Source organism: Mustela nivalis (assembly GCF_964662115.1).
Source record: "Mustela nivalis genome assembly, chromosome: 10".
Classification (NCBI taxonomy): domain Eukaryota; kingdom Metazoa; phylum Chordata; class Mammalia; order Carnivora; family Mustelidae; genus Mustela; species Mustela nivalis.
The window spans coordinates 56,686,056-56,694,535 of NC_139029.1; positions in this window are offsets into that span (position 1 = coordinate 56,686,056).

Consider the following 8,480-nt stretch of genomic DNA (forward strand, 5'->3'; position numbering starts at 1 on the left):
GGGCACTGGAAGAGCGAATGCCCAAATCAGAGGCCAAAACCATTCAAATCCTCCACCCATCCTGAAACCCAGGCAAACCAGGATCCAGACTTTATCAGACTAGCCAACATAGACTCAGACTGACGGGGACTGGGCTCATTAATGTTAGGCCCCCGAGAGCCCATGGTTGATGTAAATGTGGGGGGCCAAGATCACTTTCATGGTGGACACCAGGGCAGAACACTTGCTAGTAACTATACCAGTGGCACCCCTTACAGGACGAACCATAACCATCATGGGTGCCACAGGGAATCGAGCCACAAGCCAGCCCTTTTGCCAATCTCAAACTTGTAAACTAGGCAGACACATTGTGTCCCATGAATTTCTATATGTTCCAGACTGCCCACTCCCTTTACTGGGAAGAGATTTGCTTTCAAAATTAGGAGCACAAATTTCCTTCCGATCTTTGGACAGGCCACCATGAGTCTAAAACCCGCCAGATCTCAACTCATCTTGTCCCTCAACGCACCCCAGGATGAAGAATGGAGACTGTTCAAACAAGAACACCCTGGGACAAACCCTGAGGCCTACCAGACTGCAGTAACCAGTGTATGAGAAGAAGATAACCCTCCCAGACTTGCCATCTGGTGAGCTCCAGTCATTATAGAACTAAAGACTGGAACACAGTCGCAATGGCAAAGGCAGTATCTGATCTCACAGGAAGCCTAAATAGGCATATAGGCCCACCTAGAGCAAGTAAAAGAAGCAAGCATTCTGGTCCAATGCCAGTCTCCCTGGAACACTCCACTGCTCCCAGTCGAAAAGCCTGATGGTGACTACCGACCTGTCCAGGACTTGTGTGCCATAAACCGGGTTGCTCAGATTCTACATCCGGTGGTGCCAAACCCCTATACCCTATTAAGCCAGATCGCACTGGTCGCTGCCTGGTTTACCTGCCTCAATCTGAAGGACGCCTTTTTCTGTATTTGCCTAGCCTCTGTAAGTCAACCTCTCTTTGCCATTGAATGGACTGATGTCAGCTCAGGACTCCCGATGCAACTCACCTGGACCAGACTTTTGCGGGGGTTTAAAAATTCACCAACAATATTTAGTGAAGCCCTGGCCTCTGACTTGGCTGACTTCCCCAGGGAACAAACTGGCTGCACAGCACTCCAATATGTTGTCGACCTTCCGTTGCCAGCCCAATTAAGGAAATCTGCCGCCAAGCAACACTCAACCTCCTACATCACTTATCAAAAAGAGGATATCAAGCATCCTATAAAAAGGCTCAATTATGTAGACAAGAGGTCAAATACTTAGGATTCGTGATAACTCAAGGAAGATGGGCCTTCAGCACCAAACGAAAAGCCGTGATAATTAATATCCCATGGCCCACCACCAAAGGAGCCTTTCATGAGTTCCTGGGGGCTGCAGGATTCTGTAGAATCTGGATACCAGTGTTCTCAGTTGTAGCCAGGCCCCTATATGTTTCACTAATGGGACTGGACAATCAGCTTCTACAATGGGAAGACAGACAAGAAAAGGCCTTCAGATAGCTCAAGGACTTACTTGGAAAGGCCCCAGCCTTAGGCCTACCCAATACCGAGAAACCCTTCTGCCTGTATGTTCATGAGAAAAACAACAAAACTGCCTTAGGACTTCTAGCCCAACCAATGGGCCCTTGGGCGAAGCCCATTGCATTTCTGTCAAAATTTAGACCCTGTCGCCTCCAGATGGACTCCTTGCCTATGGGCTCTGGCAGCCACCATACTCCTCATCAAGGAGGCTGACAAGCTCACTCTTGGACAACAGCACACAGTAAAAATTCCTCACTCAGTAATCACTCTTATGAACAGTCAGGGTCAGAAATGGATATCAAACACCAGACTCACTCAATATTAAGGGTTACTTCTAGAAAATCCTCAAATAAACCTAGACTGTGCATGCCCTCAACCCGGCCACATACCTCCCAAAGGTGGAAGGGGAACCAGAACATAACTGCCTGGAGATCATAACTGAAGTCTATGCCACCCGGCCAGACCTCCAGGACTCCCCTTTGACAAACGCCGACCTTACCCTATACACTGATGGCAGCAGCTTCCTAAGCAATGGCCTAAGGAAGGCAGGGGTATGCCGTCATCATGGATACAGAGGTCCTAAAAGCAAAAGCACTCCCTGTGGGATGGTCAGCTCAGAGAGGTGAACTCTGGGCCCTCATCTGGGTCCTCTTACTGTCTAAGGACAAAAAGGTCAACATATATATTGACTCAAGATATACCTTCACCACTCTACACATACATGGGACAATCTACAAAGAAAGAGGACTCCTCACATCCTATGGAAAAACCATCAAAAACAAAATGAAATCCTCCAGCTGTTAGAAGCAGTATGGGTGGCCTGGAGCTTAGCTGCCATCCACTGTTGGGGACACCAAAAAGGAGATGCTGAGCCAGCTACAGGGAACCGCTTAGCTGACCAGGCAGCCAGGGAAGCTGCCCAAGACGGACAACCTGCCATTATAGCATCCATTACCCCTTCCTTACAAAATCCTACTTATACAGCAGCTGAAGATGACTGGGCCAAAACCGAGGGAGCCATTCACCATTCCCAAGGGTGGATCCTCCTGGATGGGCGCTTATTCATTCCAGCAAACCTCACCCCTTATGCCGTCACTGAACAGCATTCAACTTCACACGTGGGATAAACAGGGCCTGAAAAACTGCTGGCAAAACATTTCTACATTGTCAGACTTGCAACCTTAATGCAGGTCGGTCACAGATTGGTGTACCACTTATGCTAGACACAACCCAAAAACCGGACCTTCCCTGCCCCCTGGAGTACAGTGCACAGGGATAGCTCACTTTGAAGACCTGGAAGTGGACTTCACAGAGATGACCCCTTACCGTGGTATAAAATATCTGCTAGTTCTGGTCTGTATCTTCTCAGGATGGGGTAGAGGCATATCCAATCCAGACCAAGAAGGCCAGAGAAGTCACCAGAGTACCCCAGGAGGACATGCCTTGGTACGAGATCCCACTTACCATACACAGTGACAATGGCCCAGCTTTTATCTTTGAAGTTCTACAAGAGTTAACTTCAGCCTTCAACATCTCCTGGAAACTCCAAACAGCCTACCGGCCTCAGAGCTCAGGGAAAGTAGAGCATATGAACCGTACCCTCAAGGAAGCCCTATCCAAATTACATGCTGAGACTTTCTTAGGGTGGACAGATCTACTTCCTTTAGAAGTACTCTGCTCCTGCTGTACCCCTCAGAAAAATGGATTCCCCCCATTTGAAATACTCTATGGCAGGCCACCCCCACTGTTGTCTTCTTGTCCTAACTGTTGTCCTAACATCTTAGGAGACACACACCTCCAGGACCAACTATTATCCCTAGGAAAAATCCTCGCAGAATTACATGCCCACATATTAGAGGGCCCCTATATCTCTAGGAACCCCTGCCCATTCTTTCCACCCTGGAGATGAGGTCTGGGTAAAAGATTGGAAACATGAACCCCTTCTCCCAACTTGGACTGGCCCACAGATCGTAATTCTCATAACTTCTATTGCCCTCAAGGTTAGCAGTATCATGCCATGGATCCACCATTCGTGAGTTAAAAAGGAAAACCCCGGCCAAGCTACCTGCACCCCACATCTGTCACCATCAAACCCTCTGAAGATCACTCTGAAAAAGGGCCCCTAAGATCTGAAATACATCCTCTCCTATCTCAATCCATCTGGAGCTTCATGTTATGGCTACTAAGTTTCTTCTGCCTCTTCCTACTCTCAGTAACCCAACAGCATATGACTGAAAGTTAACCCAGACTTTGGGAGGCCAGGACAAAGTCCTCTGTAACCAGATCACTGATGACTGTCTCACCTTCCAGATATCCCTACGTCAACTCCTGGCACCATACAAGGAACAAGTGCTTGAAGGGAGGCTATGTAAAGAGCAGGGACACCAGATGAAATTTTGTCCAGACCAGGGGTTAGAAGAATACAGAGAAACCTTTTGTGACCAATGCGGGTGTGAGACCATGGTCCCATGGGTGACATCAGGCAACCTTCAGGTCTCCCCAGTTTACATGTCCCAGGCCAACCAAACACTCACAATTACCCCCCAAAGAACTGTGGAGGATCCTACTGGGACTGGCCTTGATGCTGGGGACTGCGTTTGTATGTTTCTGGGAGAGACCCTGGAACGATATTCACTCTTTGCTGGGACAGAACCACTCCACGGTCCAGGTTCTCTTCTATAAACCCCACTCCCCCAGGGCCAACCATTCAAAACTATACTTGTCAACTCTTAAACACCTCCTACCACTTATGGCTCAACTGGACCCATTCCCCTAATGGTTCCACCTGCTGGGTCTGTCTCCCCTTGGCTCGATTGGCTTTCTGCAGTATCCTCATTCCTCCTAACTGGCCGTTGCCCAATAATACAAGCCCTTTGAGTTTTGGCCCCATACAAAACTCAGTCCTGCTGCTCCAGCTAACAGTCTAACCTGCTTTCTTCCCCGGTTGCACCAAGACCCCTGACCCAGGCTGCCAGAACTTCACAGCTCCTCTACCTTAATGCTCCCCCCTGGTATTTTCCTCTCCTGGAAAACAATCTTCTCTTTAGGTGCCACAACAAAAGTAACGCCCCTTCTGGTTGCATACTTATGTTTTTGTCCCCCTCTGCCTCACTATACTCAGACTTCCAGTTCCAGTCCCGAGTATCTCTTCACCACCGAGGCCAATGGGCAGTAGTAGTCTTACCATTCCTCCTGGGGGCCAGAATCTTCACCAGTATAGCTATTGGTGCATTGCACCTCAGGACTTCCCTTAACTTTTACTTCAAGCTTTCACAGGAACTCAACAATGACATGGAACGTATTGCAGTTTCATTAACATCCCTCCAGACACAACTCTCCAGTCTGGCAGCAGTAGCCTTCCAGAATCGGTGAGACCTAGATCATCTCCTCATTACTGAAAAGGGAAGAACCTGTCTCTTCCTACAGGAAGAATGCTGCTACTATATCAATCAGTCTGGATCGTCATTTCCAAGGTTCTTGAGCTCCAGGAACACATCAAGCATCGTCAAGAAGAAATCACATCTTGGGGTTTCAACCCACAATCATGGACATCCTGGCTATTACGCCTAGCAGGCCCTTTATTGTCCTTATTCCTCCTAGTTACCTTTGGTCCTTGTCTTTTCAACAGCCTCGTCTGTTTTATCAGAAATTACCATCTGTCAACCCAGGACTGCCCGTATCCTTGCCTTCAAGGATACGGTCCCTAAAATCTAGATAATGATGATCTCTAGGATACCTCTGCTGATCATCAAGAGGGGGAATATGAGGTGGATAGAGACCCCCGGGCCTCAGCCCTTTACTGTCCACTGCTCTCCATGGCTCCTGCTGAGACAGAAAAAGACCAAATGGCTGTCCTGCTTGGTTAAGAAAAGAAAACAAGTCCCCTGGGATGATTTAGCACTCTCCTGAGATGCTTCCGTATAGATTATACTTCCACATAAAGGGGGCCAATCGGCCCTGAGAGACCGTGAAAAATGTCCTGTTACCATCCCCCATCACTGGTAACCATAGAAACTCACCCCTAACCCTGTTGGGTGCTCAGTCTTTGGGGAACAATCCCACTGAGCCCACCAGTGAAAATAAAGCTGTGTTCTTCCAGATTTCCATGTGCCACTTTCCCCAGCAGTATCACTGATAAGTGGGTACCTTCTGGCACTAATAACTGAGCTCTCTTAGAGTTGCAATATTGAGTCTACCATAACTTATATTAAGTCATATTACAGGTCTATTAGGAAAAGATCTGTTCTTGGTTCTAGAATTAACTGAGAATTTAAGGTGGGATTGATCCAGTCTCTTAGGTTTACATTTGTAGATTCAAGGAGAATTTTCTAAAAGTACAGATAAATCAAGCAGATTTTATTTTATGCATGGTTAGTCATATTCAGAAAAAAATCTGTTACTCAGTAACAATGGAAAATAACTTTGTATAAAGTTCCAACTCAATTTCACTACAAGAGTCATAATTGAGATACATTAAAATAACTTTTTTTAGTTGACCTGAATTTTTTCCTTAATTATTGTATGTAATCCTTGTGTTCTAAAGTATCTGTAATTACAACTTAATAAACAACCATAAAAATATTTGCTCTTGAAATAAATAGGTCTTATTCAAACAAAAGAGTAAGGAATTTAAATAATAATGTAAAATAGTACATTTAACACTCACACCTAAAAAACTCTGTAATTTTAATCTGGGAACTTGTGGAAAGTAAAATTTATTAGGTCATGAGGATAGCAGTGACTTTAGGTAATGTTGTGGAGTATATGAAATTGTGGCTGGGCTTAGTGCAATCTGTGAGGATATTGCAGGATAGAGGGGAGGGTGGTTCTAACCTCCAGAAAGGGACTCAGAATTTAGAAATGGAGTAATAAAATACCATCATTTAGAAGCGAGGTTGGAAGGATTAACATGCAATTGATTAAATCAGCCTTTTGAAAATAGAATTAACTCACTCTAACATCTGATTTGTAGTTATAATATGAAGGTGAACAAAAGTCTCCTAAAGCCAATCCATATTCCTGAGGGAATTCTTTTACAGGTAATAATAGCTTCTATTTATTGATCACTATATATTCAGTAGTGTGCTAAGAGCTTTACATCCATGATCACATTTAGAATCCTGCCAATATTTAGGAAAGATATTGTTAGCTTTGTCTATTGATGAGAAATCAAGGTTTAGAATTATAATTACCTTGTGCAGGGCTATAAAATGTAACATATGGTGACTCAAGTCCAATCCCAGCTGTATTACATGTTAACTATGTGACCTTGGGCAAATTACTTGATCTATATTTTGTTTCTTCGCAGAGGAAATAAAGATGATGTTAATAGTACTTGTATTTTATTTATTTTTTTAAGATTTTATTTATGTATTTGAGAGAGAGTGAGAGAGAGAGAACAAGAAAGGGGGAGGGTCAGAGGGAAAGAGAGAAGCAGACTTCCCACTGAGCAGGGGATGGGGTGCAGGACTTGATCCCAGGACCCTGGGGTCATGACCTGAGCCAAACCCGATGCTTAACTGACAGAGCCGCCCAGGCACCCAATAGTACTTATGTTATAGAATTGCTGAGAGGATTAAGTGAGATAACTCACTTAAGGTGCTTGATAAACAGAACTCAATGAATAAAAGTAATTATTATTATTCAGTTAAAGGCTAGAGCTGGTGAATAACATCCAGTTAATGTACAAAAAGTTAACCAAGTGTAGTTAGTAAAAATTTTCTGTGAGGATAGCATGTCAACAGAAAGATGACTTACAATAAGTGTAAAACAACAATGAAAAAAAACAATAATATATCTGGTAATGACCAGAAGAGAAGGCTATTTGTGTTCAAGGATTACAACTAACTTTTCAAAGAGAAATATTCCTAAAATAGAAAAGGAATTTCAACTATCCCAACTTGAAAGAAAAATCCCTCAAGACTACTCATTCTCTTTCTTCTAATTATATGCTCACCAAACAACCCTCTGACTGAGCATTTTCTCTCCTGTGCACATTTAAACTATGATGGCAAAATACCCAGAGTGAATTCTCCATACACATTATTCTTTCAGATTTAGTTGTCTTTATAGATTGACACATTGACATTCTGAGATGCCTATCAGTTTCTTATGGGTCCTCTTAACGTGTTGGTCCCCAAGAGGCTTAATTAGCACTGGTGGAAATGATAAAGTTGAGTTTCTGAAACTACAAAGCTAAGACTCTGGCTTTGGATATTGTACTCTTCAGATATTGTGCTCTTTATGCTGGCAAGTGACAAAAATCACAATAAAATGGCTTAAACAACAGAAAGGGGAGGGAGTTAATATTATAAAGAGAAGGCATTTGACAAATAGCCAGGCAAGAATGCAATGTAGATTCAGGAGACTGAAAGATGCATCCCAGCACTCTTCCCCAGTCTATTGTCACTGCCTCTCTGCTTACACATCATTCTTTGCTTTCTGTAGACTAACTTTCCCTGCTACTTCATTCAGAGGACAGTCAGAAGTAGTACATACTGATTTTAGACCTGAGCAACAGACCCTGTACCTCATGGTCCCTCACCCTTTGGAGAACCTTCTTCAAATATTCTAGCTCCCCTCTGGTGCTCTGGAGCTGGAACCTAGTCCTATGTGGGTCTTGGCAATGGAAGCCCTCAAGTTCTCTGTTGTTGCTGGTAGTGGAGTTTGGCCTGTCAGTAGGATCTTCTGTGTGGGGTATTCTAACCCTAGGAGAGACTTTATTGGCCTCAGTTCCTGTTTCTCCCTTGCAGAGTCCTCTCGATAATAACCCCTTCTCACTGTGAATGGAGTCCACCAGGTGCCAGACAAGCTCTGATCAGGAGACAAGCTAGGTGTAGGTCTTGGGCTGCATCGACTTGCCTACTCCTGGTGAGCCAAAGCTCACCAGGATAGTATTTCTTTCATGGGATTGCACCAGGCTTT